Below are 13,281 nucleotides of genomic sequence, written 5' to 3'. Positions count from 1 at the left end.
CATTCCTCCATGGCAGATGAATGACACCATACAGGAGACTAAGAAACTAATCGAACAAGGCAGTTGCAAAGTTCAACATTGCTACAAAGAAGCTAATCAAGTTGCAGATGCATTGACTAAATGGAGTATAGGAAGATCTACCAAAATCATCTCTTCTATCAATGGACTACCTGATCTGGCAAAAGGATCTTATAAGCTGGACTTGGTTCAATGGCGACGTTTCGACACATACACAAGAAGAACCAATTCATGTCACCCTTGGGCATGTATCTTCCCATGTTTTATTGCATTATTTTTGCCCTGTAGGAAGATACAATTTTATAGTTTCCTTGTATACATAAACTCTTTAGGGAGTCACGGATTCTACCTCTACTCCTATGTAAATAATTTTTAAAATATGTTGTTCGATATTTATATGTTGTCTCTGGACGTAAGATTTAAATTTTGTGGATTCGACCTTAAAAGTTTTTAATTTTAAACTCATTATATTTTAACGTTGTTATGAGTTTATATCTACACTAATTGTTTCGAGTTTAGTAGATTCTTACGTATAAATTTATGTTTCGCTTTGAAAGTACTGGATTTAAATGAACCCGGTGCCGTAACATTGAATCTGCCCTCCAGTTAAGAGTTGATATTTGACAAATCAAAATTATATAAAAATAACAACGACTTTGTTTAAAGTTTTAAAATTACACAAAAGCAAACGCAAAGCCAAAAATAATCTTTAACTATCTGGAATAATTTTATCAATTTTCCCATTGGCTTCCATTGCCTGAGTGTGCGCATGAGTTAAGCGGGGGGTGGGGGGGAAGAGCATTGATTTTATTCTCTGTGGGATGCGTTTGGAAGAAGAGAATTTGAGCCGTATATTTATTAGAGTGACACATGTCACAAATCAAAGGGTGTTACACCTCGAACATTTTTGCGTCGTTTGCGTTGTAAGTAAACTAACGTAAGCCCGGAGAGGTTATGGAACTCTTATAAGGTTAAGGAAGACTTCTAACAAGTGCTAAGTAAGTGTCTAAAGGTTTTGGGATCAAGCGAATCAAAAAAATTAAGTTTGTCGAAATTTTGAAAAAACTTGGCAGAATTTTGGACAGGAATTTTTGGTCCAACTTGGGGGAGGTGTATATCGTGGAATATGAGGAGTCATGGAACGCATAACCTATGTAAATTGAAGTTCAGAGAGTCTTCTTTCCGATGCAACTGACAGATCTCAAATTCAAGACAATTCGACGGTTGCAAATCGACTGACCGTTGATGCTGCCGTCGAGTTGAGGTGGTGGAAACTTCTCTTTTGCTATAAATAAGAAGGGCCACGACCTTGGGGCTTATATTTTCACCAAATCAGATCCCTAGTAACCGTATAAGCTCTCCCAAACACCCAAACCCTTCCAAACTATTTTAAGAGAAAATCAAGCTCTAAATCCGCAACTAGTTCATAAAAGTGTGTGTTCTTGCTTCTAGTTGGAGTAAGTTGTGCGTGTGGCTAGAGTTTTTCAAGAATTAGATTTGCAAGGTCGAGAAGATAGGCGTTGAGTAGTTAAGGAGACGACAAGGTATAGGCAGACGAGATGAGGACCCTCCACAGTAGGCTGCCTCTAGGTACCAGTTTTGATTGGTGAGCTCCACTTCTTCCTGGAGCATTGCCCAATCAGGGATTGTATATGTATTTTTGTGTTATGGCTATGTCGGGGGCCCTGTCCCGACTTATATGCTTTGGTCATCTCCTTAGAGGCTTTTGCAGACAGATCCTGTGCACAATCTAGTCATGTTTTGTCAGTAGTGATATCGATCTCGTAGACCCTTATATATATATATATATATATGCGTATTTTGGGAAGGATATTTACAAAGATATATGTTGACCTTGCGGTCAGATGCTTAATTAGTTTTGTACGATATTATACTCACAGGTTGACCTCGTTAGCACTACTAGAAAACTGTGAATTACATGGGGATTTCTTCCGCAGCAGTTTCCTACTGATTTTCATGCGAAAATCTTAAATTCCTAAATTCTAGTATCTTTTACCTGCGAAACATATTTTCTCAAGAAAATCTGCAGGTAAATTTGGCGCCATGTTGCGCAAAAAAATTACTTGGGGAATTATGTGGGAAAAAAATTCCACAAGCATTTGTTCACAGGTATATCCGCAAGTGAACAAATAAGATAAATTTCTTTCCCCAGGTAAAGCTACCCGGATTTTGTTAGGGATAGTTATCTGGGAATTCTTGGGGGATTTTCTTACTTGGGGAGTTATCTAAAGATTTTGATTCTGCGGATTTAGCTGGGAATTTTTTCTTGGGAATTTACTTGTTGATTTTATTACCTTAAAAATTACTTGGGGGGTCTTTTTGTTGCGGATTTTGCTGGGAATCTTTCCTTGGGGATTTACCTGGGAATTCTATTAACTGTTGATTTACTTGAGGATATTTTTGTTGTGAATTTAGCTAAACAGTTTTGCTTGGAATTCACTCTAGAATATTGCTACCTGGGAAAATACTTGGGGAGTTTGGTTCTGTAGATTTAATTGAGTGTTTAGTTTTAGGTTATTTCTGAATTTTCTTACTATAAAATTACTTTTGTTATGCAAATTTAAATAAGGTAGCCTTATTTTGAATATTAAAAATTTGTATTTAATAACTAGATTTTAAAAAATTGAAGAAGTAATAGTTTTATGCAATAATCTCACTCTAATAAGGTCTTGAAAGGAAAAGAATTAAAAACAACAATTTAGACATAATATATTATTATTATTAATAACATCATCATATTTTGTTACTTTATTTAGGGTGAAAATCATTCAGACCCCGACTTTGTTTTGAAAATCAAATTCCCCTTTCAACTTTGAACAACAGACATTCTCCTTCTCATATGTCAATAAAAATTTTGTAATGCTAATTCTAACCTTATATTATCAACCTTTGAATTTTTCTTTTACTTCTTTAAAATCATACTAATATTTTTCTAAAACTATGTAACAAATTTACCTATAAAAAAATATTATTTTCAGCACATAAAGAAAAGTGATGTTCTCTAATGAAACAAATGAGCGGAATAAATTTTTGTTTTATTGATAAACTCCAACATTCTGATATCTATTTAGACAAATAAAAATAACAAATAGTGATAACTTTATAAACATATTTCAATGTAGTAACAAAAAATAATAAGAAAGAGAGGTGAATTTTATAATTCCGAAAATATTATCTATTTATTTTGTAAATGAATTCTAAATTATAATTTGAAAATATTTCATCAATAACAATCAAAACTCGTTTATCCACATAAACAATATAGAATAAGAAAGGAGTGAAACATAAATGTACACACACAGACGCACACACATACATATATACATACATACAACAACAACATACCCAGTGTAATCTCACAAGTGATTTTGGGAAGGGTAGGATGTACGCAAACCTTACCTCCACCTTTGCGGGGTAGAGAGACTGTCTCCGAATAGATCATACATACATACATACATACATACATACATACATACATACATACATATTTAATGCATGCAAAATAAAGATAACAACCATAAAAAAGTAGCGTTAGATTTGTAACAACTTCATAAAAAGTTATTCTATTTATAATGTTCAGTAATGAACTTAAATAAAAAATTTAACAAGATATAAAATTATTTAAACTATAGGTGATAACCTAGCTTAGAAAGTACTAGTATATATATTTAAAAAATTATTACTATAGATGGAGGATTGTAAAAAATAAGGAAGAGTTAGATTTTAAAGCAAGTTGGGACGGAGCGGGGAGGGGGGGGGGGGGGGCTGGGTATAAATTATTTTTACCCATTTTATTATTAATAGCAATGTCATGAATATTTATTAATTTTATTTAAAGTTACTGTAGTTAAAATTCAGTCCCATACTTACGGTATCTGTTTCAAAAAAAAAATCAACAAATTTACATCTTGATTTTATGGATGGGAAAATTGGGAGAACAGTTGCAGACTTGCAGCTATTTAATCTCTCTGTACCACATCGGATACAGCAGACAAAACTCCGTTGTTTTAGATTATAGTGCATCTATGTGTATGTAATTGTGTTTGGATAGTGATTTTATATATATATATATATATTATGTTCAAAACACGATTAATATAATATTATAGTTTGTGCTCCGTATCTAAAACTTTATTATATTAATGTTTGCTACGAATACAAAATCGGCAAATTTATTAATATTTTTTAAAAGAGAAGACTTGTTTAAAAAGAAACTATTTTCCTCTCTTTGAGATAAAACAATAGCAATATTTAAGATCGGTTGATACTTTCAATTTTAATTCGATTAATTTAAAGGTGTAAAATACTTATTATTTTTTATCAAATTTTAATTTGGATAATTCTAATTCAAATTATTAAATTAATTTTACATGTTTAAAACGAAACAAAGTAGAAATTTATTTTCTATTTAAACGAAGAAATACTATTTTTTAATTTTTGATAAATATTCTCGGTTTAGCTCATTACTTGTCATGTTGTCTTTTGCATGATTTTTTAAGAAAACGTCGATTAGAATTATAATTTGACTAATTTACCTTATTCATTATTTGATCTCCATTTGATATTTTTTTTTACGACATTAATCTCTTTTCACATTTATTAGAGTAAGAATAAAATAAAAAGTAATTAAATTCTATCTTATTTTAAAATATAAATATTTTAAGTATATTTATTTTAGTTAACATAACAAATAAATGACATGACGGAATAACAAAAAAAAAAAAAATTGTATGGTTTGACTACTTAACCTTTTGAAGAAAAGCAATTTCATTTGCTTCCACGAATGGATTGATACGCACGTGGCAATGAATCCATCATTATTGACTTAATGAGATACTTTGGAAATTACATGAATATTGTTTGATTTTTTAATATGGGGTGCACTTTTTCTTTTGGACATTATTAATTTGCACTATTTTTATGCATATATATATATATATATATATATATATATATATATATATATATATATATATATATATATATATATACACACACTATGTTCAAAACACGATTTATATAACATTGTAGTTTGTACTCCGTATCTAAAACTTTATTATATTAGTGTTTACTACGAATACAAAGTCTGCAATTTTTTTTTTAATATGGGGTTTTTTTTTTTTTTTTTTTTTTTGATATTGCTCGATTTTGTTAATATGGGGTTAACTTTTTTTTACCGTGAGTTTGGAGATGGTGGATTCCACTTTTTTTTTTTGTTTTTTCGTTTTTTTTTATATTGCTTGATGTTGTTTAGTATGGGGTCCACCCTTTATGGGGTGCACTTTTTTTTTGGATATTATTAGTTTGCACTATTTTTATGCATATAATATATATATATATATATATATATATATATATATATATATATACATATACTCGTTCAAAACACGATTAATATAACATTGTAGTTTGTGCTCCGTATCTAAAACTTTATTATATTAGTGTTTGCTACGAATACAAAGTCTGCACTTTTTTTTTTTTAACATTATATTTTTTTAATATGGGGTTCACTTTTTTTTTTTGTGATATTGCTTGATTTTGTTAATATGGGGTCCACTTTTTTTTTCCCATGAGTTCGGAGATGGTGAGTTCCGCCTTTTTTTTTTTATATTGCTCGGTGTTATTTAGTATGGGGCCCACCCTTTTTTTTTAAGGGACAACGGACGATGAAGCATGGGTCTAAGCGCATGATTTATATGGTTTCTTTTTTTTTTTTTTTTTTTATTTTATATATTGCTTGGTGTTGTTTAGTATGGGGCCCACCCTTTTGGACATTATTAGTTTGCACTATTTTTATGCATATAATATTTTTATTATATTAGTGTTTGCTATGAATACAAAGTTTACACTTTTTTTTATATTATTTATTTTTTTAATATGGGATTCACTTTTTTTTTTTATATTGCTTGATTTTGTTAATATGGGGTCCACTTTTTTTTATGCATATATATATATATATATACACACACTATGTTCAAAACACGATTTATATAACATTGTAGTTTGTACTTCGTATCTAAAACTTTATTATATTAGTGTTTACTACGAATACAAAGTCTGCAAATTTTTTTTTTGACATTATTATTTTTTTTTAATATGGGGTTCACTTTTTTTTTTTTTTTGATATTGCTCGATTTTGTTAATATGGGGTCCTTTTTTTTTTACCGTGAGTTTGGAGATGGTGGGTTCCAATTTTTTTTTTGTTTTTTTATATTGCTTGATGTTGTTTAGTATGGGGTCCACCCTTTATGGGGTGCACTTTTTTTTTGGATATTATTAGTTTGCACTATTTTTATGCATATAATATATATATATATATATATATACTATGTTCAAAATACGATTAATATAACATTGTAATTTGTGTTCCGTATCTAAAACTTTATTATATTAGTGTTTGCTACGAATACAAAGTCTGCACTTTTTTTTTAACATTATATTTTTTTAATATGGGGTTCACTTTTTTTTTTTTTGATATTGCTTGATTTTGTTAATATGGGGTCCACTTTTTTTTTTTCCCATGAGTTCCCATTATATTTTTATGCATATAATATATTCTTCCTTTTTTTTGTTTTTTTGTTTATATTGCTCGGTGTTATTTAGTATGGGGCCCACCACTTTTTTTTTTTAAGGGATAACGGACGATGAAGCATGTGTTTAAACCCATGATTTATATGGTTTCTTCTTTTTTTTTATTTTTTTTTTATATTGTTCGGTGTTGTTTAGTATGGGGCCCACCCTTTTGGACGTTATTAGTTTGCACTATTTTTATGCATATAATATTTTTATTATATTAGTGTTTGCTATGAATACAAAGTTTACACTTTTTTTTTTATATTGTTTGTTTTTTTAATATGGGATTCACTTTTTTTTATATTGCTTGATTTTGTTAATATGGGGTCCACTTTTTTCTATGCATATATATATATATACACACACTATATTCAAAACACGATTAATATAACATTGTAGTTTATACTCCGTATCTAAAACTTTATTATATTAGTGTTTGCTATGAATACAAAGTTTACACTTGGATATGGTGGGTTTCACTTTTTCTACTTCTTTTTTTCTTTTTCTTTTTTAATATTGGTTGGTGTTTTTTTTTTTTTTTTAATATTGGTTGGTGTTAATATGGGGACCACACTTTTTTTTTTTTTAATGCTCACGGATGACGAAGCATGGGTGTAAATATAGTAGTAAAATGGCGTGCCTTGACGGAAAGGTGGTGGCCTATTCGCATGGTCAGTGCTTTCTGGACGACTTGATGTGGATTCGTATTCGTCTTTGTGGTGCGCTGACCGTATTTGCGCCTCTTCATTAAAAATTAAAAAAGAATTAATATATAAAAAAGAATTTTTCATATATCTATCTATATATAATAGGAGAGACAAAATAAAATTTAAAAAAATTCAAATGTAAAGAAGAATTTTCTATATATCTATCTATCTATACATAATAGGAGAGGCAAAAGCCTGGTGAGATGACAAGTGTCATCATCATAAAAATCAGAAATTAAAAATTTAAAAATCAAAAAGAAAAAAAAAAGAATAAGCTACAATAGTTTTTTTAAAAAAAAAGCTGCAATGAGCAAATTATTCAACAAAATAATTTAAAAAACTGCAAGGGCATACTTAGCAAATAAAAAATTATTAAAATAGTGACACCACGGTCTTGAAAACTGCTTAAGTTAAAATCGTTGAAACTGCTAAATTTAAAAATAAAAAATGAGCAAATCCGACAAAATGTTTTAAACCAAGAAAACCCACGTTTGCAAACAACTATCAGGAAATAAGGCACATGTCAAAATATGGAAAAATAATGCCAAGTGGCAGAAGATAAATGGATGTTTTAAATTTGATTTTAAATTCAATTCTTTAATAGTAGAAATAGCACATCCAAAAAAAAGGACAAAAGAAACGGTTTTAATCGTGGGTTTGTTTTAAAGAATTGAATTGAGATAAGAATAACAGTTCAACTCAACTGCAAATACCTCTAACAGCAAAATCCTAAAAATCCTCTTCATCTCAAAACATGTTCATTTTTCAAACTGCTTCACAAACAAGTAAGATAATACATTTTCAGATATTAACTGCAATGGGATTGATACTAAGTTTCGGAAGTTTGAGACTGCCAATCTGCCATATTACGGGCTTTATTAAAAGGGTTCAATCTGAGATTGATGATTTATAGCAGAAGAAGTTAGTTCAACCAAATGTGAATTGGTTCTGCACAAATATTTCACGAAGTAGGCATTTTTCTCTTCAACTTATCAAGGCTATGTTTCTTTTAGTGTTATTTCAAACCACTATTTCTAATTTGCTTTTACTTTTAATTTGTTTTAGAACTTTAGGAAAAGATAATAATGTACTTTTATTAGTTTTTTTCTTTGTCTTCACCTGTATATTTTATTTTATGGCATGCATCTCTAAGATTCTCACATTTGTGGATATTAACTTTTGTTAAAAGATTTCATCGGTCTTTTGGAAATTGTTGGATTCGAAGCGTAGATACATTATGTAAATTTTCTTATTCTTGACTCGTTATTGTGTTATTTTAATATATTATACATTAATTCTTAATCATATGCATGTATTTTGGATCGAATTTAGTATTTTAATTATGTTGTATAAGGAATCGATAATATCGTACTTTTATTAGTTTTTTCTTTGTCTTCACGCCTAAGTTTTATTTTATGGGAGGCATCTCTAAAATTCTCACATTTGTGGACATTACTTTTGCAGTATTTAATGGTCTTTCGGAAATTGTTGGATTTGAAGGCAGAGGTACATTATTGTAATTTTTATTGTGTATTTTAATATATTATACAATAATTCTTAATCATATGCGTGTATTTTGGATCAAAGTTAGTATTTTGATTATGTTGTATAAGGTTAACAATATCTTATCCTTAAATATATGCAAGAGGATTTGGGCTTCTAAGCAAAGATTTATTTGTCGCTAACTTTTTTTTTTTTTTTTTTTTTTTTTTTTTTGTTTTTTTACTCCTGAGAGATTTACTAGCAGTGGAAAGCCTCATAACAAGGAATTTTTATACAAATAATTGTTATAGTAATTAGATTGCTAGGCAAAAGAAAAAATATGCAAGCTCCTTGATGATATGATTTACTATGGCATGTCTATAGATCAACTCGGTTTTGCGTATATAAAATTCCTATTCTAATGCATATATATTAATTGAGAATAATATTTTATTGTTTGTTTATCATTGACTGATTTAATTGATATTGTTATTTTGATTTGTTGGAAAGAGCAAGAAGAATGACAGAGGAGAGAAGAAAACTGGGGACCTATAGAAGAAGGAAATAAAGAGGGAAAAATAAAACGATGACAAATTATATATGGCTTTTATGAATTCACATTTTCATTAAGAAGGTTGAGTGTCCAAAGTGATCAATATCATCTTGAAGTTTCAAAAATTTATTTTTAGTGACTTTTTCCGCTAAATTTAATCCTTTTTATGGCGCTCTTTTTGTTGTTTCACATTTGATGTAGATTTAACATTTGTAAATATTAATTATTTGTTCTTCTATCCGATATATAATTGTGTAATCCCTTAATTAAATTGAAGAGAAAAGAACAATTCTTGCCCTTGTGCTTTTCAATTTCCTACTGTTGGTGTTTGACTTGTGTTTTCTTAATCTTTTAATACTTATTTATATATTTATTTATAGTGTTTTGAAAGTTCAAAAGAAGTTGCTATGGGTGATGCTAATTCAATTTGATATATCTTTTATTTGGCACAAAATATATTTACATTGGAAATTCATACATTCTATATTTAAGTTTAAGTCGTTATTTTGAAAAGGAAATATCATATTGAAGATGCTTTATTGAGATTTTGTTTAGCTTATTACATTTGAATCATGTTATATTTTCATGTTGTTTATATCACATACTATATTTTTTCAAAATCTCATAACTCTTTTGTTCTTCGACATATAATGAAACAAGTTGCAGTCGTTATTTAATTAAAATATTATGATGTAATGCGCTAAAATAAGGAAAATTATAATTTAATAAGTTTAATATTTTATGATAATATTTGCTCATTGTGCAAATCCTATTACTAACACTTATTATACTAAAATGAGAGCATGGGGCAAAAACAATATTAGTGAAGCACAAGGTAATAAAAACTTATAGTATAATGTAATAACGTGTACTCCAACAAGACATCAAAACTATTTCTTGATTAATATTTATTTTGATAGTCACCGCGCATCGCGCGGGTACAAAAACTAGTTATTATTAATAGCCAAGGAAAAAACACCACATTAAGCCAAGTGGCGTTATCAGAAAAAGCCACATGTAACTCATTAACTACTCTTATTAACTAATAACTAATTCATCCATGTGGCATAATTAGAAAAGGCCACATATAACTTATTACCTAATTACAGTAATAATTAATACTTGAGAGGAAAAAAAAACTAATTAATAATTAGTAACCGTATTCGTAAAGTACAGGACATAAAAACTGCTGTAGCACTAGTAGACTTTTCTTATTTGCTTTTAACCAAATTTAGATCTATTAGTAAATTTATCAGGTTAGATGAATATACTATTCCAATTCAAAATCTAAAAATGAAGTCATGAAGATATAGATAGGACCTGTCTAATTCAAAATGTAACCGTAAAATAAGCAAAACAATTAGATATAATAATATTAAAGCATCTAGATGATGCCATTCAAATTCAAAATATAACTGCACAAACCACTAATGGATCACGTCCAGTTTATTTTGCTCCAATTTTTTTTAATTATTGCTCTAGATTTTCTGTTTTAGTTTTGATTTTTCTTTTTCAAGAAGTTATTGCCAAAAAACTAGATTAAAAAAAGCTGCATAAAAACATCCTATATTTAAGGAAACAGTTTTCAAGAGTAAACCAGACCAGTTTCCAAGAGTCACGACACCTGCATATTAGGAGGAGGAAGAAACCACTATTATGCACTGCACGTACTAATCAAACTACCTCACGTCCTTTCCCTCACTCCTCACGGCACACGGTTACACAATGTACACACAGAATAAATGCTCACATTCACGGCCAAAAAGAGTATATTGTGACTGAGCTTTAGTTATTCAAATGCAGTTACAACTTGAAACATGAGTTTGTTCACAACTTGAAACATGAGTTTGTTCATCTGCAAATTCTGACAATAAAATTGCTGAATAACACTGGTTTGTTCAAACTAAATATCCACTTATAGCCTGTTGGACCTCTGCATGAAGAGGCGATCACAATCTCTTCTCCATTCTCCACTTTCTTACTTCCTTATTTAATGAATCTGTTGTAGTTGTACTTTTCCACAACTATTACAGAGAACAATCAGAGGGAATGTCGATATTCATTTAATTAACTTGATATTTTTACACTCAGACTATTGACGGAGTTTAGTTACGTTCCAGGATCATGAATTTCAACAATACGATCAAAGACAAGGTTTTTAGGCATGTTATTTCATAATTAACTTCACTTGCAATGGCAATCTTGATGAAGTTCTTGCCACTGTAGTGCAGATCTGATGTGTTCAGTGTCGGTGTATTCTTATGGGAGCAATGACTGAACATATTCCGTGGAATTAGGACCTTAATCACTTAGAGGTATCTCGATGTTTCTTTCACTATTATCGGAGTATATACATGCAAATGCTAATAGCAAATTGTCCATCTATAAAGATTAGTAGTGTGCTGGTACCAAAGGAGTTAATGTATTTGAAGGTTGTTGGAGTTGTTGGCTTGATGAATGGTATGCTGGACATTCCTCACATAATTTATCCTCACATTTCAACTATTATCCTTGATTGTTGGCAAATCGCTTTCCTCTGCTTTTGTTTGATATTTCATCAAAGTTTATATTACAAACTATGTCATTCGGACTCTCCAACAATGTCGTTGTGTCACATCCTCCAAATATGCATTACTTTTGAAAGATCTGACACACAACTGTTAACATTTTTAAGAGTCCAAGCAATATAGACTGTAAATGAACATTAAGCCATTGTTATTTAACTACAGCATGCACAAACTTCGTCCATCATTCGAACATGGAGCTAGGCCGGGCCGGGCCATAGTTAGTGAGCCGGGTTGGGGGCCGGGTTGGGGGAGGGAAAGGGGTGTAACAAATCCTAAACCCGGTAGGGGTACATAGTGGACTAAGTGGCCCGGGCCGGATTTTAATTATTTTTTTAAAAAAAATTCTAATACTAAAGTTTATTTAGTTTGATACTTTAAAATCTAGTTGTTGTCAACTTTATTTTAACCATCAAGTTCCTTAAATTATACTTTGGCCTATTTTCAATCTATAAATACCATTCATTCTTCTCCATATTGTCTCACAATTCCCTACTCTCCTCTTTCCCTAAATTTCCTCCTCATCTAAATCTTTCTATGTTTCCAGGTACCTGTAATTGTGATCCGTTTTTAATCCAAGGGGTCTTTTTCAGAGAAACCTCCACGAACAATCGTCATTTTTTGATGGTTTTTCCGGACCTCACAATGCCGTTCTTTCCACAAATCCTCCGGATACTTGGTGCCAAATTGTCGCCCCTTTCCTTATTTCTTTGATAATAGAGTTGGCTATCTTTGTGGCATCGATTGTACAAGTTCGTGAAGAGGGCTGGACGAGTAGAATGAGGGAAAGCGGCTCGATCGACAAAAAAGAAGAGTAGCCAAACTCTCTGTCACGACCCAAACCGATAGGCCATGACTAGTGCCCGAGCTGGGCACCCATACCCATTTACTCCGGCTAGGATATAATCTTACCGAAACCGAAAACAATATGGCACTGTAAAAAAGCATGCCGTGAACTCATCATATCATACATCGAAAGAACCTATCTCCCCGAGAAGTCAGGCGAACCAAAACATAACAAATATGCAAGCCGACAAGGTCGCCACTATACACGGACGTCCAAGAGACGACATCGATATAGTTGACCAAACCGTATATACACAACCCACATATGTCTATAGACCAAAATCTCAAGAATGAGCAAGTAATATATGTCAAAAGGAGTCGTACCCAAAATATCTGTAGAACAAGGAAAAAGGAATCATGCATATATATATATATATATATATATATATATATATATACCGAGTGGGAGCGTGAAATCATTATATATTAGATCGGGCATGAATCATATATATATACCGTACCCGAAGAAAAAGGGTTAGCTATGAAGTGAAAAATGTACCGAGTATGTAAAGCATCA

The 13,281-nt window shown here is 30.5% G+C and overlaps 1 long non-coding RNA gene across 1 annotated transcript; it reads left to right on the top strand.

The window, feature by feature from the left end:
* The first annotated feature begins 8,007 nt into the window (after positions 1 to 8,007).
* Positions 8,008 to 9,591, top strand: LOC132069298 (uncharacterized). The gene is made up of 3 exons (XR_009417731.1): positions 8,008 to 8,287; positions 8,784 to 8,825; positions 9,312 to 9,591. It is a non-coding gene; the product is annotated as an uncharacterized LOC132069298 (long non-coding RNA).
* Positions 9,592 to 13,281: the final 3,690 nt, after the last annotated feature.

Source organism: Lycium ferocissimum, chromosome 9, assembly GCF_029784015.1.
Source record: "Lycium ferocissimum isolate CSIRO_LF1 chromosome 9, AGI_CSIRO_Lferr_CH_V1, whole genome shotgun sequence".
Lineage (NCBI taxonomy): Eukaryota > Viridiplantae > Streptophyta > Magnoliopsida > Solanales > Solanaceae > Lycium > Lycium ferocissimum.
Note: the sequence above shows the minus strand (reverse complement) of the source record. Positions and strands in the feature narration are given on the sequence as shown.